The sequence below is a fragment of the Pristis pectinata genome, chromosome 12, assembly GCF_009764475.1.
Source record: "Pristis pectinata isolate sPriPec2 chromosome 12, sPriPec2.1.pri, whole genome shotgun sequence".
NCBI lineage: Eukaryota > Metazoa > Chordata > Chondrichthyes > Rhinopristiformes > Pristidae > Pristis > Pristis pectinata.
The window spans coordinates 56,723,501-56,748,478 of record NC_067416.1 but is presented as its reverse complement, the minus strand read 5'-3'; the positions used below and the strand labels follow the sequence as shown (position 1 = coordinate 56,748,478).

Genomic DNA, 24,978 nt, shown 5'->3' with positions numbered 1-24,978 from the left:
CATTCCAGGTACCCACCACTCTCTGTGTAAAAAAAAACTTGCCCTGCACATCTCCTTAGAATTTACTCCCTATCACCTTAAATTCATGCCCTCTGGTATGAGACATTTCAACCTTGGGGAGAAGATACTGACTGTCTACTCTATCTATGCCTCTCATACTCCTATGAACTTCTATAAGATCTCCCCTTAGCCTCCGCCGCTCCAGAGAGAACAACCAAGTTAACCAACCTCTCCTCATAGCACATGCCGTCGTTGGATGAGGAACAGAAGGTTTGATCAATTATCACATGTATTTTACACTGTCACCTGTCTTGTAAAGCACCATCGTCACCTCAGGTACCCCTCAGCTCACTGCATGTTCTGTGCACCATCCACACACGCATTCACTCTGGTCCACATTGACTGATCTCACTCTCCAAGACTTGTGTGGAGAGGGAGGGTGCCTGTGTGATTCGCTGTGTCTGATTCGCTGTGTTAAAACTGAATTGTACAAAGGTAAGAGGAGTGAACTGCTTCGGCTACAGGTTGAGCTGAGGGCCTGTTGACAGGGCCCTTTCTTCAATAAATTTACAGTGTTCTCTATTTCTTTTCACTGATGTCTGAATAAGTTTGTGGCCAATTTCTTTTCAAACGTATTGGGCAAATGGAGCACTACGACATTCTGTAGTCGTAGATTGGTAAAGGTTGGTCAGAGTTTGGGCAATGATTTGTGAATTTAGGTTCAGTCAGCAGTGCCCTGATGTTGAAGATTGCCAAGTGTTCAGCCCTGTGCTGCAGTGCTAATCCGAAAGCAGTGTTTAATTTTGTAAACCTTAGGGTGGAATTTAACCAAACACCGACCTGAACTTGAGAATACCAAATTTCTATCATTGACTGAACTCAGTGATTGGGAAGCAGGAAAATAGAACTGTTATAGGTTTTGCTCCTGATGCAAACCCTAATCTGCGGGTCATAAGAAAACAAGAACACAGGAAAATAGGGACACAAGAGACTGCAGAGGCTGGAATCTGAAGCAAAATCAAGATGCTGCAGGAACTCAGCAGGTCAGGCAGCATCTGTGGAGGGTAATGGACAGTCGGTGGTTTGGGTCGAGCCCTTCATCTGGTCTGATAGAGGGGAGATTGAGGTGAGGGGAAGGGTTGCAGCAAGAGTTGGCAAGTGATAGGTGGATCCAGGTGATGAGGGCTGATCGGCAAATGGAGGAGGAAGAGTGGAAATAGCGACAGAGGCTTTGAGGTGAGAGGTGGAGGTGACAAAGGGCTGTTGATGATGGAATCTGATGGGAAAGGAAGGTGGGACATGGAACAAAATGAGGGAGGTGGGGAGGGCAGGTGGGAACAGTAGGGGGAGTGTGTGGGTGATGGGCAGATGAGGGGTGGAGGAGGGGGAAGAAACAGGATGATGGGGTGGCTGGGATGGGTTTAGCAGGAACTGGGGAGACCAGGAGGAGAGGGAAACATCGACTGTCCAGTGCCCTCCACCGATGACGCCTGACCTGCTGAGTTCCTCCAGCGTTTTGTTTTATGCAGAAGACAACAGGAGCTGGAGGAGACCTCCTGGCCCCTCGGACCTGCCCCCGTCAATGATCTCACTTTGCTGCAGTTGTCCCGTTCACTTCATCTATTGGCACCTTGACACTTTAAACCTTCCTGCCACACTTCTTACAATGGCACCTGCTTTACTGTTGCTGGAAGCTCAGAGAAATAGCTTTGCATCCCATGATCTACGTCATTAATAAGGTCAGTTAATAGTTACAGTGTCAACAAAGATCGTTGCAGGATACTGTTCATCATCACATCCTGCTGGGTTCAGTACCCACCCATCGTCTCTTCTGTCTGTCTCCTGTCATTCAGCCAATTCCCAACCCAGCTGAACATACAAGATGTGGCCATTTCCCATTGGCTAAGTGGGAGTTACTTCAAGTACATTGTGACAGGTGGACTCAGAAAGACCGAGGTCCAATCCGTTCACCTTCTGTCACCCTGACTGTCACACGACACAGTGATAATGGAGTTGTCGACGAACAATTGCAAATAATCTCTGTCCATGAGTCTACAGCAGATCCAGGCACGGTGTGGGGACACCCACTGGTGGAAGGTGTTGTCCACTGTAGATCCAAAGTCACTCATTTCTCCTGAGTCTGCATTACCTACCACAACTCATTTCCCAAGGTACTCGTTTAATGTCTCCCAAAACACACCTGCATTTTCATATTTTCTTTGATTGGTGACACTGACATACATTTAACCTCTCATTGGGACTGGACAAATCTCATGTGTGATCTCCAGTCACATTCCACAATGCCTGCTCCAATGGAACTCTGAGATCTCCACCAATATAAAGGCTGGCTGATATAGTCCTCTGGACATTCAGTGTGATCAATGCCAAGGAGAGATGTTGTGGAAAGCTGGAGGAAAGTGTGTCCTCAATCACCCCTCCAGATATAACATCTAATCTCTGACCCAACAATAAAGCTGCTTGTGTTGGACCTTCAGTGAACTGGATCAGAACTGGTGTCGCAGCTGCAGTCACTTGAGCACAAACAGTGCATTAGGATTTCAGCCGAATGTTCGTCACAACCCTGTTTAGATTGTGAACCACGTAACAGCATTCTGCACTCTGCACAGAGTATCAGTGACATTCTGGAGATACAGTGAGGAGTGAGGTCCCAGTGGAGGAGCACTGAGGCCAGTAAATCATTAGAGGGCCTCCCTCTGTCTCTGTCTCTCCCTGCTTTAGCCTCTCAGTTTGTCCTACTGCCTTCCCTCTTTGATTCTTTCACACACTATTTCTCTCTCTGTCTGTTTCTCTCCCATTTCATCTTTTGTCTCTGTTTGCAATTCTCTCCGTCTCTGTCTCCACTCGTCTCACAAGAACAAAAGAAAATGGGAGCAGGAGCAGATCACCAGGTAGCTCCAACCTGCCCTGCCATTCAGTGTGATCATGGCTGATCTGTGCTGGCCTCAACTCCTCTTCTGTGCCTCTTCTCCAAAGCCCTGAATTCAAATGTTTATCCTTCTCCACCTTAAATATATGGAATGATCTGGCCTCCACCATTCTCTGGGGCTGAGAATTGCAGAGATTCACCCCCTCTGAGGGAAGAAATTTCTCCACACCTCAGTTTTAAATGACCGGCCCCTGACTTTATAACTATGTCCCCTTGTTTGTGACTCTCTCACTGGTGAAAACATCTCAACATCTACCCTCTCATGTCCCTTCGGTATCTTGCATGTTTGAGTAAAGACATCCCTCATTCTTCTAAACTCCAAGGAATACAGACCCAGACTGTCCAGCCTCTAACTGTCTGACAGTCCTGAGAGACAAAGGTTTAACTGCACCATCGGAATAGAACAGTTCCCAACACTGAGATGTTTCTTTTATTCAGCCCCACACGTGCAGAGCTGGTGAGCAACAGCAAGGTGACCGAGGACAGTGATCCCCCTTGTTTGACACAGATGTAATGTGTGGCTCAGTGGTTCGCAATGTCTCCTCTTGGTCAGAGGTTGTGGGTTCAATTTTCTTTCCAGGGCCTTGCACCAATAATCAAGACCAACACTCCAGAGAAGTCCCGAGGGTCAGATCCACCATTTGAGGTGCTGTCATTGGGATGAGGTTTTAAGCAGAGGCTTATTAAGTAGATCTCAGTCATCCCCGACACAACTGGAAGAGGAATATGAGAGTTCTCCTTGGAGTTTATCATGCAACAAGCAGCTAAACACAGAAGATCTGACCAGATCCGATTTGCTCTGTGGGAGCTTGCTTGGAGTACATTGTGACAGTTAGACGAGGAAAGACCATGGTGCAATCCGTTCACCTTCTGTCACATGACACAGTGATAATGGAGTTGTTGGTCAATGATTGCAAACAATCTCTGTCCACTAGTCAACAACAGCTCCAGGGATGGTGTGAGGACACCCGATGCGGGAAGGTTTGGGACACCATTGATCTAAACATACTTATTTCTCCCTGAGTGTGCATCACCTACCACACCTCATGTCCAAAGTTACTCATTTCCTGCCTCCTAAACCCACACCAACAAGGGACACTCACAAACCAAACATTTTCATGTCACATTGATTGAACTTGGATCAGTAGATTGAAACATGCAAAGACTTGATCATAGAATCATTGAACAGTACAGCACAATACAGGCCCTTTGGCCCACAATGTTGTGCCAACCTTTAAACCTCACTTAATTCTATCTAACCCCTTCCTCCCACATATCCCCCTATTTTAAATTCCTCCATATGCTTATCTAGCAATCTCTTGAATATGACCAATGTACCTTCCTCCACCAATACCCCAGGCAGCACATTCCATGCCCCAACCACTCTCTGGGTAAAAAACCTTCCTCTGATATCTCCCTCGAACTTCCCACCCATTACTTTAAAGTCATGCCCACTTGTATTGAGTATTGGTGCCCTGGGAAAGAGGCGCTGGCTGTCTACTCTATCTATTCCTCTTAATATTTTGTACACCTCTGTCAGGTCTCCCCTCATCCTCCTTCTCTCCAAAGAGTAAAGCCCGAGCTCCCTTAGTCTCTCCTCATAATGCATACTCTCTGAACCAGGCAGCATCCTAGTAAATCTCCTCTGCATCCTCGCCAATGCTTCCACATCCTTCTTATAATGAGGTGACTAGATCTGGACACAGTACTCTAAGTGTGGTCTAACCAGAGTTTTGTAGAGCTGCATCATTACCTCGTGGCTCTTAAACTCAATCCCATGACTTATGAATATTAACATCCCATAAGTTTTCTTAACTACCCTATCCATCTGTGAGGCAACTTTCAGGGATCTGTGGATATGAACCCCCAGATCCCTCTGCTCCTCCACACTACCCAGAATCCTGCCATTAACTTTGTACTCCGTCTTGGAGTTTATCCTTCCAAAGTGTACCACCTCACACTTCTCCAGATTGAACTCTATCTGCCACTTCTCAGCCCAGCTCTGCATCCCATCAATGTCCCTCTGCAATCTTCGACAACACCACCAACCTTTGTGTCATCTGCAAACTTTCCAACCCACCCTTTTACCCCCGTCATCCACATTATTAATAAAAATCACGAAAAGCAGAGGTCCCAGAACCGATCCTTGTAGGACACCGCTAGTCACAGCCCTCCAATCTGCATGCACTCCCTCCACCACAACCCTCTGCTTTTTACAGGCAAGCCAGTTCTGAATCCACACTGCCAAGCTTCGCTGGATCCCATGCCCTCTGACCTTCTGAAGAAGCCTACCATGTGGAACCTTGTCAAATGCCTTACTAAAATCCATGAAGACCACATCTACTGCACTACGCTCATCAGTCTGCCTGGTCACCTCCTCAAAGAACACTATCAGGCTTGTGAGACATGATCTGCCTTTCACAAAACCATGCTGGCTGTCCCTGATCAGACCATGATTCTCCAAATGCCCATAGATCATATCTCCAAGAATCCTTTCCAACAGCTTGCCCACCACAGACGTAAGGCTCACTGATCTATAATTCCCTCGACTATCCCGACTACCTTTTTTGAATAAGAGGACAACATTTGCCACCCTCCAATCCTCCGGTACCATTCCCATGGACAACAAGGACTCAAAGATCCTGGCCAACGGTTCAGCAATCTCCTCCCTTGCCTTGCGGAGGTGCCTGGGGAATATTCCATCAAGCCCCGGGGACTTATTTGTCCTAATATTTTCTAACAGCTCCAACACATCCTCTTTCTTGATATCCACATGCTCTAGAACATTAACCTTACCAAAACTGTCCTCAGCATCATCAATGCCCTTCTCCTTGGTGAATACTGAAGAGAAATATTCATTGAGGACCTGACCCACTTCCACAGCTTCCAGGCACATCTTCTCTCCTTTGTCTCTAATTGGTCCTACCTTTACTCTCATCATCCTTCTGCTCTTTACATAAGTGAAAAGTGCCTTGGGGTTTTCCTTAACTCTACTCACCAAGGCCTTTTCACGTCCCCTTCTTACTCTCCTCAGCCCCTTCTTAAGTTCCTTCCTTGCTACCCTGTATTCCTCATGAGCTCTATCTGATCCTTGCTGCCTACACCTTATGTATGCTGCCTCCTTCCTCCTAACTAGATGTTCCACCTCTCTTGTCACCCATGGTTCCCTCACCCTGCCATTCTTTCTCTGCCTCACTGGGACAAATTTATCCCTGACATCCTGCAAGAGATCCCTGAACAACAACCACATCTCCATAGTACATTTCCCTTCAAAAATATCATCCCAATTTACACTCGCAAGTTCCAGCCTTATAGCCTCATAATTTGCCCTTCCCCAATTAAATATCTTCCTGTCCTCTTTGCTCCTATCCCTGTCCATGACAATGCTGAAGGTTATGGAGCAGTGGTCACTGTCCCCCAAATGCTCACCCACCAAAAGATCTGTCACCTGACCTGGTTCATTACCTAATACTAGATCTAATATGGCATTCCCTCTAGTCGGCCTGTCAACATACTGTGACAGGAATCCGTCCTGGACACACTTCTCAAACTCTTTCCCGTCTTCAACTTTGGTACTAAGCAGGTGCCAATCAATATTTGGGAAGTTGAAGTCTCCCATGATAACAACCCTGTTATTTTTGCACCTTTCCAAAATCTGCCTCCCAATCTGCTCCTCAGTATCCTTACTGCTACTAGGGGGCCTGTAGAATACTCCCAGTAGAGTAACTGCTCCTTTCTTGTTCCTAACTTCCACCCGTACTGACTCCAGAGAGGATCCTGCTACATTGTCCACCCTTTCTGCAGCTGTAATAGTATCCCTGACCAGTAACACCACCCCTCCTCCTCTTCTCCCCTCCTCCCTATCCCTTTTAAAACCCAAAAATCCGGGAATATTCAGTATCCATTCCTGCCCTGGTGACAGCCAATTCTCTGCAGGAGCCACAATATCAGTTCCATATATTTATCCAAGCTCTCAGTTCATCAGCCTTATACCTGATACTCCTTGCATTTAAGTAAGTGCACTTGAGCCCATCCACCTTACTACTTTTATACCCTATACTCTGCTTCTCCTTCCTCAAAACTCTATGTTAGATCTGTCTTTACTCCATGCACTTTTCCACTGACCTATCCTTCTGGTTCCCATCCCCCTTACAAACTAGTTTAATCCCTCCCGAACCACACTAGCAAACCTGCCTACAAGGATATTGGTCCCTCCTCGAGTTCAGGTGTAACCCGTCCACTCTGTAGAGGTCCCATCTTCCCCAGAAGAGAGCCCAATGATCCAAAAATCTTAAACCTTGTCCCCTGCGCCAACTCCTCAGCCACGCATTCATCTGCCATCTCCTGCTATTCTTACCTTCACTACCACGTGGCACTGGCAGCAATCCTGAGATTGCTACCCTTGAGGTCCTGTTCTTCAGCCTTCTCCCTAGCTCCCTAAACTCACTGTTCAGGACCTCATCCCCCTTCATACCTATGTCGTTGGTACAAACATGCACCACGACTCCTGGCTGCTTTTCCTCCCGCTCGAGAATGCTGTGGACCCAGTCAGAGACATCCCGGACCCTGGCACCTGGGAGGCAACATACCATCTGGGATTCTCGCTCACGTGCACAGAATTGCCTGTCTGAGCCCCTAACTATAGAGTCCCCTATCACTACTGCCCTCCTCTCTCTTTCCCTCCCCTTCTGAGCCACAGGGTTGGACTCTGGCCAGAGGGACTGCCGCTGTTGCTTCCCCCAGGTAGGCTGTCTCCCCCAACAGCACTCAAGATGGACCACTTATTGTCAAGGGGTACAGCCACAGGGTACTCTCTAGTACCTGACTCTTCCCCTTCCTCTCTGTGATCCACTTGCCTCGTGCGATCCCACAGTGTTCCATTTGAACATGGCAGAAAAAGGTCTGAAACGGGTCCCAGAAGCTCTGAGGTTTGTGGTGAATCATGTTTGTAGCTTCATTTGATTCTTGATTCTAATTTTGTTCTTAATTATTTTAAAAGGTCCAGATTTTGATCATGTTTCAATGAGTTAAACTGTCCTCTATGACAGTTAATAATCATAAAACTATCAAAACAAGGGTTTTATTGATTGAATCATGCGGTTTTATACACAAGATTTAAAACTATCAGTCAGAACAAGTGAGAGATTGACCAGGGTGGGTTTGCTCTGAGATTTATTGATGCTTCGGAACAGACTGGTTGTGATCGACTCATGTCCCACCAGACAGGAGAAAGTGGTGCCGCTATTCCAGTCCTCTGGAGAAACCTTCAACTGACTGGTCATTGTGTTCCAGCCGTTTCTGGGGTCCTTGGTCACTGGCTGGTTCACGAACCCTGTCTTCAGAAGGGTGTCGTTGGCCATCCAGGCCACGTAGATCTCTGCAGGAGAGAAGTTGGTGACCAGGCACATCAAGGTCACCGTCTGATCTGTCTCTACCTCATCCAATGAAGGGGGGAGGAGGTAGACGTGAGGACGAGTCACAACACCACCTGGGAACAGAGAGAACCTCAGTTAGACTGAATCTTTCAATAATTTCCAACGCAACACATTCTGCTCTTATACCAACATGGGCAACGTCTGCATTTTGAGGGACTTCACTTTTCCTGAAACTAAAGGCTTTTCCTTTTCTGCTCATTGTTGGGATGTGCAGAGTGGAAATCTTGAATCTGGTGCATTTTATAGCTTCCAGTGAGGTTAGTATATTCAGTTTAATCAACGGGAGCCACTGAACACAGAGACTTGACAGAAAGTGGAACTCAGCCCCTGGACTTGTGTCATCCTGTGCTGTCTGTTCTATCTCGCCTTCAGTCTGTGCCTCAACCTCCCTGCCCTTCCAGTCACTGACTTGACCCAGTCTCAACCTCATGCTGTGAAAGCTGCAAATCCCTCTCCCTCTACCCCATCACAGGAACTCACCACACAGGAGCCAGTGTGGTTTTGGGTGAGGCTGCTGTGGGGATTTGGGATTTTACTGATGTGGTTAATCAGGGGGGTTAAATCTTCTTTTGGTCCCTCACACTCTCTGACAAACTGTACTGGGCATTCACTGCAGTTTAGAAGAATGAGAGGGAATCCCATAGAAACCTGTCAAATTCTTACCAGGATTGGACAGACTGGATGGAGGAAGAATGTTGGGGGATGGTGGGGGAATCCAGGACCAGGGCTGGCAGTCTAAGCTGTGTTGGTGTGAGAGGGAGTGAGAACCTGTGGAATTCTCTCCCACAGAAAGCAGTTGAAGCCTCATCATTAAATATATTCAAGAGTGAGTTGTATATATTTCTTCGGGTGGAGGGATCAAGGGATATGGAGAGAAAGCAGGAACAGGGGACTGAATTTGGTTGATCAGCCAAGACCATATTTGAATGGCTGAGGAGGATGGAGGGGCCCAGTGACCCACTGCTGCTCATTTTCTGTTGGTCTGTCACAGTGCTGGAAGGTGATAACTCTGTCCATTTGTGAAGATCAGACTCACACCGAGCTCTGTCCACACGTACCTGTGTCCTTCTTGATGGATCTCTTCTCCGGCGTTGGCAAACTCTTGTCCTCCACCCGACACAAGTACTCAGCCCCACTGTCCCACTCTGCAGCAGGGACTGTCAGTCTGCTGGTGATCGTGTCTTCACCTCTGTCGCTGTGTGGACCCTGAGTCCTCACCCCATCTTCTCTCCTCCTTCCGTCCACCTGCCAGGTTACCCTGAATCCCTGTAAATCATTGTGAACCACCTTACACAGAATGGTCGCCGTCCTGTTCGTCCAGATCTCTTCGAAGGAAGGTTTGCTTAAAGTGACTGAGGGGCGGGTATCTGGACATTCATCAGGGAGAAACGTCACAATTATTATTTCATCGTTTCCCAGTGAATGAGTGCGTCACTGACAGGACCGACATTTCTTGCTCAGCTCCAGTGAATGCTTTGCCGGTCCCATCAAGATCAGTTGAGACTTATCTACATTGGTGAAGGAATGAAGCTCCCCTATTGAGCAGACAGGGTAAACACCCCGAAGGAATGTACATGAACAAGTTTGGCTCTTACATTTTTGCTTTTTCACTTAAACTGTTATTAAAACAAATACAGAAATTACCCAGCATTTCAGGCTGTGTCTGTGGAGAGGGAAACACAGCTGAGGTTTCAGGTGAAAACTATTCCAGCACTTTTCCTTTATATTTTAAAATTTAAGCATCAGAAATATTTAGTTTTTGTCACTAACGTTTAAATGCATTCATTCTCGAATAGAACATGGAACGGTACAGCACAGGAACAGGCCCTTCGGCCCCCAATGTTGTGCTGAACTAATTAAAATAGTAATTAAATGCCTAATTAAACTAATCCTTTCTGTCTACACAATGCACAAAGCCACCAACGCAGCTGAACCTGTGATCACAGTGGAGGACATAAGATCAGTCTTCCGAAGAGTGAACACGAGGAAAGCACCTGGCCCAAATGGTGTCCCGGGCCGCATGCTCAGATCTTGTGCTGATCAGCTGGCAGAAGTATTTGCGGACATATTCAACCTCTCCCTGCTTCAATCTCAGGTTCCCTCCTGTTTTAAGAAGACCACTATCATCCCGGTACCAAAGAAAAGCAAGGTAACATGCCTCAATGACTACCAACCAGTGGCTCTGACATCCACCATCATGAAGTGCTTTGAGAGGTTGGTCATAGCACACATCAACTCCAGCCTACCAGACAACCTGCACCCATTGCAATTCTCCTATCACCGAAACAGGTCTACAGCGGATGCCATCTCCCTGGCCCTTCACTCAGCTCTGGAATATCTGGACAGTAAAGACACTTACATTAGACTATTGTTTATTGACTACAGCTCTGCCTTCAATACAATAATACCAAGCAAGCTTGTCACCAAACTTCGAGACCTAGGACTCAACATCTCCCTCTGTAACTGGTTCCTTGACTTTCGAACAAACAGACCGCAATCAGTGAGGATGGGCAGCAATTCCTCCGGCACGATTATTCTCAGCACGGGTGCACCTCAAGGCTGCGTACTCAGCCCTCTACTCTACTCCCTATACGTTCATGACTGTGTAGCCAGATTCTGCTCTAACTCCATCTACAAGTTTGCAGATGATGCCACCATTGTAGGCCGTATCTCAAACAGCGATGAGTCGGAGTACAGGAAGGAGATAGAGAGCTCAGTGGAATGGTGTCATGACAACAACCTTTCCCTCAATGTCAACAAAACTAAAGAGCTGGTCATTGACTTCAGGAAAGGGGGCGGTGTACATATGCACCTGTCTACATCAGTGGTGCTGCGGTCTAGAGAGTTGACAGCTTCAAGTTCCTGGGAGTGCACGTCACCAACAACCTGTCCTGGACAAACCATGTGGATGCCATGGCCAAGAAAGCTCACCAGTGCCTCTACTTCCAAAGGAGATTAAAGAAATTTGGTTTGTCCCCTTTGACTCTCACCAACTTTTACCAATGCACCATAGAAAGCATCCTATCAGGATGCATCACGGCTTGGTATGGCAACTGCTCTGCCCAAGACTGCAAGAAGCTGCAGAGAATTGTGGACACCAGTCTCCCCTCCTTAGACTCTGTCTTTACCTCTCGCTGTCTTGGTGTAGCAGCCAGCATAATCAAAGACCCCACCCACCTGGGACATTCTCTCTTTTCTCCTCTTCCATCAGGTAGAAGATACAGGAGCCTGAGGGCACGTACCACCAGACTTAAGGACAGCTTCTACCCCACTGTGATAAGACTATTGAACAGTGCCCTTATACAATGAGATGGACTATGACCTCACGATCTACCTTGTTGTGACCTTGCACCTTATTGCACTGCACTTTCTCTGCAGCTGTGACACTTTACTCTGTACTGTTATTGTTTTTACCCATACTACATCAATGCACTCTGTACTAAATGTAACTGCACTGTGTAATGAATTGGCCTGTAAGATCGGTTTGTAAGACAAGTTTTTCACTGTACCTTAGTAAAAGTGACAATAATAAACCAATACCAATGTGCATATCGAAGGGCCTTTTAAACACCTCGATCGTATTTGCCTCCACTACGACCCCTGCCCGTGCATTCCAGGCACCCACAACTCATTGTGTATAAAACTTGCCCTGCACATTTCCTGAGAACTTACCCCCTCTCACTTTAAATGCATGCACTCTATCTGGTATTAGGCATTTCAACCTTGAGAAAAATATACCAGCTGTCTACTCTATCTATGCCTCTCATAATCTTATAAACTTCTATCAGGTCTCCCCTCAGCCTCCAACTCTCTGGTTGAACAACCCAAGTTTGTCCAACCTTTCCTTATAGCACATGCCCTCTAATCCAGACAGCGTCCTGGTAAACCTCTTCTGCACCCTCTCCACAGCCTCCACATCCTTCCTGTAATGGAGCAACCAGAACTGGATGCAATACTCCAGATGCAGCTGACTAGAGTTTCAGCAAACAGAGTTAGCATTTCCGATGAAAAATATTCCAGCACATTGCTTTATATTTTAAAATTCAGGGCTCTCCAGGGTGCCTGTCCAGTGAAACGGTTTGGATTGTCCTCAAATTATGAAAATATTTTCAGAGATGCAATTATTTCTCTGGCCAGGCTTCTAGAATATCATTTCACTCACATAACCACAACAGGGCTGCACCATGTTTCAGTGTTGACCTTGTCTGGCAGAGTTTATAGTGCAAAGCAAACAATTTCAATTATGGGGTGAGTCCCAGTCCCTACCTTGGATGTTCTTCACTTGCTTCTTGATACGGGTGTTGGAGGGGGGATGTGTCACTGTGCAGCTGAAGACTGAGTCTGACTTCCACTCCTGTAAGCTCACGGTCAGGAAGTAGCTGGCACTAAAAGTGCCCCCCTGCTCCAGAGCAGTCGGTGTAGCGCTGGTGTTGGAGGTGATCAAGGAGCTGCCTTTCTCCCAGGTGACGCTGACGCGGTCGGGGTAGAATCCAGAGACCACACACTCGAGGGTGGCCGTGCTCCGATTCTTGGTCTCTTCCTGTGGTGGAGGCAGCAGTCTGACCTCGGGACCCTTTGTCTCCACTGGAATAGACGAGCAAACAAACAACAGACTAGTAAAACACTTTTACTCAGGAAACTAATGTTGGCCGTTTACTCATTGATCTCTTGCCCACCTTTGGTACTTTTTGTTCCTGCTGACACTGGTGTGGATGGATGAGGCCCTTGAGCAGAGCACACGTACTCCACCCCACTGAACCACTCCTCCACACTGGTCTGGAGTTCACTGATCACTGTGTTTCGGATCCCTTCCCTCTCCGGTGGTCAGGTCACAGCTTCTTTAGTTCTGTCCTTCCCGCTCACCTCCCAAGAGATGTGGACCTTGCTCGGATCAGTACAGATAATCGTGCACTTCAGGACAGCGGTGTTGTTGATCCACATCTCTTCAATGCCAGGGTTTTGAATAAAGACAGACAATTCTGTGGATTGAAAATGGAAAAGTTCAGGATCTTACTGCAGACTTTCCTATTGCTTATCTTCGGTCAGGACGGATCATCAGTACTTTACAGCTGTATTTACTGGAAACAGAATGACAGAAACACCCAGGGTTTCACACGTTGCTGCAAGTTTTGACTGTGAAAATAAAATCAGAACAAAAGACGTGCCAACAAGGTTTTGAATCCCTTTCCAATGACTGTGACCAATAAATTTACAGTGAGGCTGAGCAACATTTAGTTCCTGTGAGAGAGAGAAGCATGAAGGTTCCTTAGCAGAGACACAGTTCAGTATATCCTCTGCTTGGAGCCCCTGTGGCATTGATAAGTAACACTGAGCACTGTGAATCAATGAGAATCCTTTTCTCTGTCTGGGCTGAGCCTGGGATTCACTCACTTTAAAAACTTCACATCCCGACGTTCCAGTCTTACTGTGACCGTGGCCTTCCCCATCTCTGCAACCTTCACCTCCCACACAACCTTCAGTAAAGGTTGCATCCTTCCAACTCTGGTCACTCATACACCTGCACTCCATCTGTTGGTGGCCGTGTCTTTAGCAGTCTTGCTGACAAACACTGAAGCTCACTCAGTAAACTTCCACAGGAGACCCGAGTCTCTCCTCCTTGAAATGAGCAGCTATGATAAGAGTGTATCCATAAGTTGCTGTGCTGATGATCTGGTGATGTAGTTCAAATCCCACCTGGCAGCTGGGAATTTAAATTCAATTAATTAATGCCTTCTGGAGTAAAAAGCTGGCATTATGTGGTGAGAACTGTGGAAGGTTTTGAACTGTCATAAAACCCATGCTGTTCACTGCTTTTCTTCAGGGGAGGAAATCTGTCACCCACATATGGTCTGGCTGGTATGTGACTGCAGACCTGCAGCAATACGGCTGAATCCGAACTGCATTCAGAAATGGCCCAGCAAGCCCCTCAGTTCCAGAGCAATCAGTGATGGACATGAGATGATGAATGAATAAAACATCTCTCTGTCCAAGCTTTGGGGCATCTGTGCCCTGAGTTAGTGTCAGTTTTGTGTGATTGTGCTCCAGTGAAGTTGTTGAGGTGTCTAAGCATTTGAAAGGAACCATTTCAAAGGAAGAAGTGGGTGACTCGTTCTCCAGCAACAACAGAGCAAACCAGGAATCCAGAGAAGTGACAGAAGTCTCCCTCTTGCTACAGGTTGGGATTATTTTCTGCATTCGATGGACTTTCCCTTGTTTCATTTTCAGAACCACTGGGGCTAGTAGGAGAATGATTCACCAACTCATCACAAGTGGTCTGCACTTTCGCTTGTCTCCTGCAGCACCATCGTCCGCTCAGTAACATCGCAGCTCTCTGTAAGTTGTGTACACCATTTACACACTCGGTCACTTTGGGCCACATGGGCATTTTTGCTCTCTGACACTTATTGTGGAGGGTGATTGTGTTTGTGTCAGTGTTGAAACCTTTAATGTGACCGTGAGTCAATGCCTTTGATTGAATTTAGAGCAGATGTAATGCACACTGTGCCTGTCTGACAGGGGATGTATCATTCGACAACGTGTGATGTTGTATATTTCTTAACCCCTCTTTCTTGAAACAAGATCATGAGCAATTTCCTTTGAAAAATAGAAAACGCATGGAACTCGTCTGGATGATCATTGTTGCAGTGTGTAATGTGTAAACCTAGGTCTACACTGTAGGCTCCTTGCTTTTGTGAATCCTGGTTAGATCAGCATTGTGATGTTGTTAAACATTTGTTTTGTTTTGCAAGGTGCTCAGTCCTGTCCCATATCAGTGACAAAGTCGTGATGTTCAACAGTCCCTGGGGAGGGTTATCCCCCTCATCAAACCTGACAGCTGACAGAGGCAGGAGAGCTCTCCTTATTGCAAAATGGTGATGTTATTCCACTAGAAGTATATTATTCTCTTAATCCTTGGGTGATGCTAAAAAAGGACTCTCCAAAGTAACATTCCTTGTGATCACTGAGATTCTCTCTTGGACTGAAGTCAGTGTCTGGGAGGTGGGTTAATGGAATTTCTGCAATTTGTGTGATCCAGATTTTACTCCCAAAACATGTCGGAGTGGACAGGACACTGGTTAGACCCTGTGTCTTGTCTCACCAATTTGCCGTAGCCCGATCTCTATCAAAGGGTCACCCATCCTTCTACTGTGGAAATTCGTCACTTCAGCCCCGTTCACCTTCATCACCTCCTGCCTCACAGCCACTGGGTGAGAAATAAGTTCCAGTTCTTGCTGACTGGAGTCAGACCAGGAAGACATCTGGCCAAGGGAACTGGAACTGGGATCTGAGTCACACTGAAGCAGCAATGTCCACAAATGAATGAGTGTGTAGATGAGGTGTGGAGGGGAGAGGGAGGCAGTTTGAATCGGGTGTTTTCTCCTTTCTCTGTTACACTTTGATCCCAATGGATACCAGAGGTTGGACTATAATCCAGTAAATGGATTATAATAAAACTCGATGACGAATTCCACCCACAGTTTTTCACACTTTCCTGCCAAAGAATTATACTGTCGGGTAGAACCATCTGAGAATGTCGCATTGAGATTAGTCTGGTGCAAGAACATTGGCACATACTCCGAACAACTGCTGGGACATGGTACACCTGGAAATGGAAGATTCATAGAATTGAGTATTAGTCACTTTCACCTCCCCTCCTGTGCTGGGAAAATGCGAGCCCCACATATTCCCAATCTCTGTCCTCTGTATCTGGCATCCTAGAAGGATGAGGTTATACCAACCATGATAAACTGCTTCACCTGGCCCAGGACCAGAGAACGCAAAGTCACAACATTCACTCAAGGGTTGGGGGTCAATTCAAAAATAATCCTGGGCAGCTACATTTCAGTGAGTGGATAATCTACAGAACAGGCTCTCAGGAAATAGAGTGGAGAAGCAATCAAATCAAAAATTGCAGAAATGCTTTTTAAGCAACGAACATTGAGAAGAGAGTGAAAAGGAAGATTTTCTCCAGATGGTGTGAAGGATGGGACGTGTGTTTTGCTCACCTTCTCATTTTTCTTGTCACTGCACACAGAGACAACTAAAACTGTGTGAGTGAACAGATAGGAGACCCAATCTTGCACCTTCCCTGCCCAGTAGATGGTGTTAGAGTTACTGATGGAAAGAGTTGATTCAAAGTGCAAAAGCAAAATACTGAACATCATGCATCACTCGACAGGACTGACATTAGGGACAGGAATTGGGTTGGACTATCAGTGAGGTAGTTTAACATGGTAAATAAATTAACGTTCCTTCAGAAACCACTCACTCTCTTGATACCTCATGTTGACCTTCTCCCTGAAACCGGAAGGTGTGTGGGTCACTTCACAAGTATATTCCTGTTTGCTGATCCATTCCCGCACAGGGACTGTCAGGTAAGTGACTGTTTCAAATGCACCGTCAGTTGAAGTGGAAGGGAGAACGATGCCCACTCGAGCAGATCCAGCTTTTTTCCAGGAAACCTTAATGTTGTCAGGATAGAATCCAGATATCGCACAGCCCAGGACAGCAGTTGTTTGATTGTGGATAACATCCGGGGATGGAACAAGGGGGATGATCTTTGGAGGTCGAGCTGTATGTAACACATTACAATATCTCTGATTACATGACTGGCCAGAGTGTCGGTGGACTCCATTCCCCCAACATCCAGGGCAAGTCCCCCAATACCAGCCCTCTCCACACTGTTGTTGATTTGCTGGTGACCTGCTGACATGCAGGACCCCACAGTGAGACGGTGGAGGGAGCTGTGAGTGGTAGGGCTGGATGTGTAACCCTGGCCTGCCAAGCAGTGTGCCACATTCTGCAGTGATAAGGCAGAGAGCTGGGTCAGTGGGGCTGATGTGCAGACCATCCGTGATCTAATTGTTTGGTGAAGCGGGCACAGGGAACAGAATGGCCGACACCACTTCCCGTCAGCAGGAGTGGATGGACTGGAACTGGTTCCACTGGCAGGAGGTTTGGGGACCACAATTCTGGCATAAATGGGAAGGAAGAACAGATGGACAGGAGGAAATTATTTTGTTTTAGCTGCAAGGGTTTGTTCAGATCTGGAAGACGATGGTTAGAGAGCAGTGGAAGCAGATTCTTTCATCACATTCACAAGGGAATTGGATTTTACTTGGAGAGGGGACAGCTGCAGGGTGGAGGGGGAAGTGCAGGAAGAGTGGGGTCAAGTTTAAATTGTCGTCCCGCTGGCAGGGGCAGGATGGGCCTGTGGTCTCTGTGTGATTCTGTGTCCGGGAGCTGATCTGGAGGGAGGTGTTTGGGGGTGGGGGTGGTGGAGAGGCTTCCGAAATTAGACAAAGGAGTGGATACAATGGGGACAGATCAGCACAAGTTGCTTCCTCCACCCTCCACTGATACAGAGTTTCATTGACTTCAGGATGAAGTTTCCCCTCTTACTGACTTCCACAGTTTCCCACAGCCTTTTGTTTGTGAGCAGCAGCGGTGCTGGCTTGTAGGAATAGAATAAATGAGCAAGAGAGTTAATTGCCATCCTCCTACATTGTTTGACAAAGGTTCCTACTCTGGGTTTATCCCCTGACACCAATGCAGCTTTAAAGAGAAAATAATATCTTATACTAACATTGAGGAGGTTTCTGGAACTCCGCTGTTACCATCTTGCTTGGCTCGTACCCTGCCTTGCAGGAGTAGACTTTATTCCTGTTCCAATCCGCTGCAGGGACTCGGAGCAAGCTGCTCATTGTGTATGTTGAACTTTGCCCCAAGACTGCCGGGTACTTCTTGATTCCAGTGGTGATGTCCCCACTCTTGGTGGACCATGTCTGACTGATGCTGTCAGGCTGATAGTCCTTGACCAGACAGAGGAGGCTGATGTCTTGGTCAGATTCTGTGTTGCAGGTGGGGGTGATGTAGACTGACGGCAATGACTTGGCTGCTGAAATGTAAATAAATTCGCAGACTGTTCTGTCAATAAATGCATTACCAGCAAGTGAAGCAGAGACATGGTGTTGCATGGTAACATGGGTAAGAACGTACAGAGGAACTGTGGAAATACATGGGCCCAGACTATGTGGGAAGGTGCCGGCCAACAACTGACGGTAAGGATGAGATTCCTGAGCAGATGCAGAAAATTCAAAATGTTGTTAGATGTAGATGATATTTTCACTGACTGACCAGCCCAGAGAGTCCAGTGAGGAGGCTTTGTGGGTTTCGCTTCGGAAGACATTGGGACTTCGGAGCAGATAAGTTCTTTGTTTTTTCCTCTTCTTTTTAAAATAGGGTTTTTATTATAAGGGTTAGTTTTTAATAGGGTTGTTATTAGTAGGGTTAGTTTTTTTTATAAGGTTCTTTTTAAGTGTTTCATAAGTTTTAATGGGGAAGAGTGGGGGCTGAACTGCGCAGGCGTGGCGCCGGCAGTTTAAAATGCGAATTGCCATATCCAGCAGGCAGTTGAGTGAGAGGGAACTGAGTGGTTGGGCTTTGGCTCAAGGGGCTTCAGCGTAAAGGGGCGAGGAAAGGTTGGTGACTTGAGTTAAGGAAGGGGTATGAGTGCAGTTTGTCAGATGTGGGAGTTCCCAGAGTCTCCCTGCCTCTGGGAAGGCTACGTCTGCACCAGGTGTGTCGAGCTGCAGCTCGAGGGACTGTTTTAGGGAACTGGAGATGCAGCTCGACGACCTTCGTCTGGTCAGGGAGAATGAGGAGGTGATAGAAAGGAGTTATAGGCAGGTGGTCACACCGGCACCACGGGAGTCAGTCAAGTGGGTCACAGTCAGGAGGGGGAAGGGGAAGAGTCAGGTACCAGAGAGTACCCCTGTGGCTGTACCCCTTGACAATAAGTACTCCTGCTTGAGTACTGTTGAGGGAGACAGCCTACCTGGGGGAAGCAACAGTGGCGGTGTCTCTGGCACAGAATCTGGCCCTGTGGCTCAGAAGGGTAGGGAAGGAGAGAGGAGGGCACTAGTGATGGGGGACTCTCTAGTTAGGTGGGCAGACAAGCAATTCTGTGGATGGAGGAAAGAAACTCGGAAGGTAGTTTGCCTCCCAGGGATGTTTCAGATCATGTCCAAGATATCCTGAAGGGGGAGGGAGAACAGCCAGAGGTCGTGGTACATATTGGTACCAACGACGTAGGTAGGGAAAGGAATGAGGTCCTGAAAAAAGACTATAGAGAATTAGGAAGGAAGTTGAGAAGCAGGACCTCAAAGGTAGTAACTTCTGGATTACTGCCTGTGCTAAGCGACAGTGGGTACAGGAACAGAATGAGGAGGATGTTAAATGCGTGGCTGAGGGATTGGAGTAAGGAGCAGGGATTTCTGGATCATTGGGGCCTCTTTTGGGGCAGGTATGACCTGTTCAAAGAGGACGGGTTGCACTTGACTCCCAAGGGGACCAATAACCTGGTGGGGAGGTTTGCTAGGGCTACTGGGGAGGGTTTAAACTAGAATTGTTGGGGGGTGGGATCTGAACTGGAGAGACTGGGGAAGAGGTGTTTGGCTCTCAAATAGAGAAAGCTAGTAGTAGGTACAATAGGCAGGTGATAGAGAAGGGACGTACTCAGATGGGTTTGAGATTGTCTATCTTAATGCAAGGAATATTGTGAACAAGGCGGATGAGCTTAGAGCTTGGATTGATACTTGGAGATATGATGTGGTGGCCATTACGGAGATTTGGATGGCTCAGGGACTGGAATGGTTGCTTCAAGTGCCGGGTTTTAGATGTTTCAGAAAGGACGGAGGGAGGTAAAAGAGGTGGGGGAGTGGCACTGTTGATCAGAGATAGTGTCACGGCTGCGGAAAAGGTGGACGTCATGGAGGGACTGTCTACGGAGTCTCTGTAGGTGGAGGTTAGGAACAGGAAGGGGTCAATAACTTTACTGGGTGTTGTTTGTAGGCCGCCCAATAGTAACAGGGATATTGAGGAGCAGATAGGGAAACAGATCCTAGAAAGGTGTGAGAATAACAGACTTGTTGTGATGGGGGATTTTAATTTCCCAAACATTGATTGGCATCTCTAGACAATGAGGGGTTTAGATGGGGAGGAGTTTGTTAAGTGTTCAGGAAGGATGCTTGACACAATATGTAGATAGGCCTACAAGAGGAGAGGCTGTGCTGGATTTGGTATTGGGAAATGAACCTGGTCAGGTGTCAGATCTCTCAGTGGGTGAACATTTTGGTGATAGTGATCATAATTCTATCTCCTTTACGTTAGCACTGGAGAGAGATAGGAACAGACAGACTAGAAAGGTGTTTACTTGGAGTAAAGGGAATTATGAGGCTCTCAAGCAGGAAATTGGAAGATTAAATCGGGAACGGATGTTCTCAGGGAAAAGTACAGAAGAAATGTGGCAAATATTCAGGGGATATTTGTGTGGAGTTCTGCATAGGCATGTTCCAATGAGATGGGAGTCAAGAGAGGCTACAGGAACCGTGGTGTACAAAGGTTATGATAAATCTAGTCAAAAGGAAAAGAAAAGCTTACAAAAGGTACAGAGAGCTGGGTAATGATAGAGATCTGGAAGAGTATAAGGCTAATAGGAAGGAGCTTAAGAAAGAGATTAGGAGAGCCAGAAGGGGGCATGAGAAGGCCTCAGCAGGCAGGATTAAGGAAAACCTCAAGACATTCTACAGGTATGTGAAGAGCAAGAGGATAAGATGCGAAAGAATAGGGCCTATCAAGTGCAGCAGTGGGAAAATGTGCATGGATCCGGAAGAAATGGCAGAGGTACTTAATGAATACTTTACGTCAGTGTTCACTACAGCAAAAGATCTGGGGGATTGTAGTGGGGACTTGCAGCGGGCTGAAAAGCTTGAGCATGTAGATATTAGGAAAGAGGAGGTGCTGAAACTTTTGGAAAGCATCAAGTTGGATAAGTCGCCGGGACCGGATGAGATGTACCCCAGGTTGCTGTGGGAGGCGAGGGAAGAGATTGCGGAGCCTTTGACAATGATCTTTGCATTGTCAATGGAGACGGGAGAGGTTCCGGAAGATTGGAGGGTTGTGGATGTTGTTCCCTTATTCAAGAAGGGGAGTAGGGATAGCCCAGGAAACTATAGAGCAGTGAGTCTTACCTCAGTGGTTGGTAAGCTGATGGAGAAGATCCTGAGAGGCAGGATTTATGAACATTTGGAGAGGTGTAATATGATTAGGAATAGTCAGCATGTCTTTGTTAAGGGCAGGTCCTGCCTTATGAGCCTGATTGAATTTTTTTGAGGATGTGACTAAACACATCGATGAAGGGAGAGCAGTAGATGTAGTGTATATGGATTTCAGCAAGGCATTTGTTAAGGTACCCCATGCGAGGCTTATGGAGAAGGTGAGGAGACATGGGATCCAAGGGAACATTGCAATGTGGATCCAGAACTGGCTGGCCCACAGAAGGCAAAGGGTGGTTGTATAGAATATATAGAAAGTAGAAATGTAGATATAGAATGTATAGAAAATAGAGACTGCACAGACATGGTTACTCATAATATGTTTTGTGCCTAAAATGGCACTGGCTCCTTCTCCATCGGAGGGAAGAGAAAGCCCGTGTGCAGGAGGAGTAAGGTAACTCGTGGGTGACTGAACACGATGATCTACGCACAACCCTGAGCCTGGTAATGATGTCTCTACTGCAGAAATGACTAGAGCACGTTGTGATTAGATTAGAAGAGCTGTAGCGAAGTACAAGCATGTTGTGATTAGATTAGAAAGGCACTTGTGAAAACAACTGTGGCAGAATGCAGTGGAACGAGGGGTCTGTGATTAGATGTCACTATGTAGCTGAAACTGACTTGATTGATTATGCTAACTGGACTAGGAAGGGGCCATAAAAAGAGCTGTGAGTTTTTGTTCAGAGGCTATCAGTGACTAGCTCTCTGACCGTCACAGCCTTTGTTTGCAAATAAAGGTTTAACTTCTTGAAGAATCTTCTGCGTCTCCTGATTATTATTGAATCTCAGTAATCCATGACATCTGGCGTAGTCGGCAAGATCGGAAAGAGACCCATAAGAAAAGAGCGACAAATCAGGGCCGCTTCCTGGTCCCTCGGGGACCCCGACAAGACTAGCAGAGTAAAGGGTGACGACCCAGAAAAAAGGTAAGCGTTTTCGCTGTTAATTTGGACTAAAAACTCTGTTAGGTGTGGGAGGTCTCCGGGACACAGAAGTGTTAAACGATTGTCGAAGGGTCTCTCCTATCCAAAGAATCTGATAAAAATTGAAATTAAAGGAGATTCAGAGGATTGATCAAGAAAACCGTGCAGTGGGGTGAGTAGAGATAAGATGATAGAAATTGATTAAAGTAAAATTCCACGTGGTGTTGGTAAGTCCCTGTGGATACCACCTAGCTGGGAATGAGGTTCTGAACGGGCAGGGCAGAAAAAGTCCTCGTGGATACCGCCTCGCAGGGGGCGAGGGTCTGAACGGGCAGGGCAGAAAAGTCCTCGTGGATACCACCCTAGGAAACGTAAGGGTCTGAACGGACGAGGTTTAAAGGAAAGTTCTATGGATACTGACCTAGGTAGGTGTCTGCACAGGCAGAACAAAAGAGGTAAGAATAATTTATAAATTGAATAAAATTAAATAAGACAAAAGCCAGCAAACTGGGTAGTAAAATTATAAGGTTAGGCGTAGAAGTAGTATAAGAGAAGTTGGGATACTAATAAGAGAAAGTAATCAGATAAGTGAGTTGTGAATATCCAAGGAATACCCTGTAAAGACAACATGATGGGGAAAGGAACTGCAGTCGAGATGTTAAGCAAAAAGTTTCCAGTATCCAAAAAAAGATATCGAAAGAATTTCAGAAATCCCAGCAGCTTATCTAGAAAACTAGTTGAAAAAGTGGAGACTGGAAACAGAGCAAGAGGTGGAGGGTAATCAGTTGATGACCACCATGTTTCGGGCTGCTATTGTGGATGCGATGCCCCCCAAGTCAAGTCCAGACTTGAGGAGGTGGTAGGGCTGACGTCAATGTCCTACCAAGAATTCAGGGACCATGTAGTCCATGCAGTCGAAAAGTACCGAAAAGACAGAAAAAGGCTGATTGAGCAGCAGGAGGAGGTGCAAAGAAAGCTGGCACAGATGCAGTTCGAGGAGCTTAAAAAGAAAGAAAGAGAAAGAGGCAAAAAAATGTTGCCAATAACAACTGATCAGATTGTGATCACTGAAACGAATGAAGCGCCAACCTACGGAGGAACCTGTTCTACTGCCAGAAAAGGGCCAGAAAGCCCCATGCCAATAACAAACGTCTTTGGGGGAGCATTTCTGCAAATGCCATATCAGGGGCAAAACAAATTTAGGCAACAGCCCAGACAGGACTGGAACTTCCAAGGAAGGGGGCAGAGAGGTAATGGGCAAAAAGGACCAGTGAAAAAACAGGTAGAAAATGGAACAGGAGGATTGTGTTGGGGATGTAATCAGCCAGGGCACATCAGGAGAGACTGCCCGTACAAACCCTGGCCTGCCACATTTCAGCAGGAGGCAATAAATTGAGAGCAACAGTTTAATCAAGGATCAGCCCCAGCAGGTCCAACTGGACCTGTGAACCCCTATGGAAGGTGCTCGGGGTGCCCAGAGAACCCAGGTGGGAAGGGACAGTACCAAATGATAAGATGGGAGGCAGAAGAGGAACCTATTGTTCAGATCACTTTAGAAGGGCAATTAACACCAATGATGATAGATACTGGAGCCACGTACACTTGTGTACAACCGCAATATGCCTTCCACCTTCCCATGTCAGGAAAATTTATTAAAACTGTAGGGTTCTCAGGAAAAGCACAGTTAACACGATTTACAGCTCCAGTGAGTTTAAAGATGGGAAATAACGAAATAGTCTTGCCAATTCTAGTGTCCAAAGGAACCTCAATTAATTTACTAGGCAGAGATGCATTGTTAAAACTGGGATTGAAATTGGAATGCACCCCAGATGGATTAAGCGTGGGAAAAATAAGCAATCAGCTGGTGATGCAGGCAGCTAGAGGAGCGAATGTGTATTGGATAGGGGACATAGAAGATCAGGTCTGGAAAACTTGGAGAAAGTGGAAAGAGGGCACTCTGGCAATATAACCTAAGGCTAAGCCGCCCAAGACTGAGTTGCATTGTACAGTGATTTTTGATGAAACCCAGTGTAAGGAGATAGAGAGACAATGGCACAATGAAGTAAATACCCAGCAGCATTTAAAAGGTGAGGCAATAATAATAGGGAAACGGAGCAGCAATACAAATAAAACAAAGTGCATTTCTGGAAGAATGTTACAGGGTGCCAGGAGCTGCACCCCATGTAACGTTGTTATAGTAAATGAGGGATACCAGTCCAAAGATTTAGGGCCCATGGTGAGGCAAGCAGGAATGATTATTGAATGGCAGACAGTGACACCAAGGGTCTGGAAGTCTGGGGACAATGACTATATTAAGATAGTAGTAGATGTAGAAATCGTAGGAAGTCCCAAGGAGATTGAAGTAGCCCCTCAACGGCATACGACATTGCTAGTAGAAGAAGAGGGCCAGCAGAAGGATAGACGGCTGGAGGCACTGCCAGCCATTTTATGGTCACAACACGATACAGATGTAGGAAGAGTAAGATCAGCAAGCCCAGTAGAAATAAAATTAAAACAGGGAGTGATTCCACTAAAAGACCACAATATCCCCCGAAACC

General features: G+C 46.6%; 1 pseudogene; it reads right to left on the bottom strand.

Annotated features, from left to right (window-relative positions):
- Positions 1–7,925: 7,925 nt before the first annotated feature.
- LOC127576519 (Ig heavy chain C region, secreted form-like) overlaps positions 7,926–24,978 on the bottom strand; it is a 29,211-nt pseudogene continuing 12,158 nt past the window's right edge.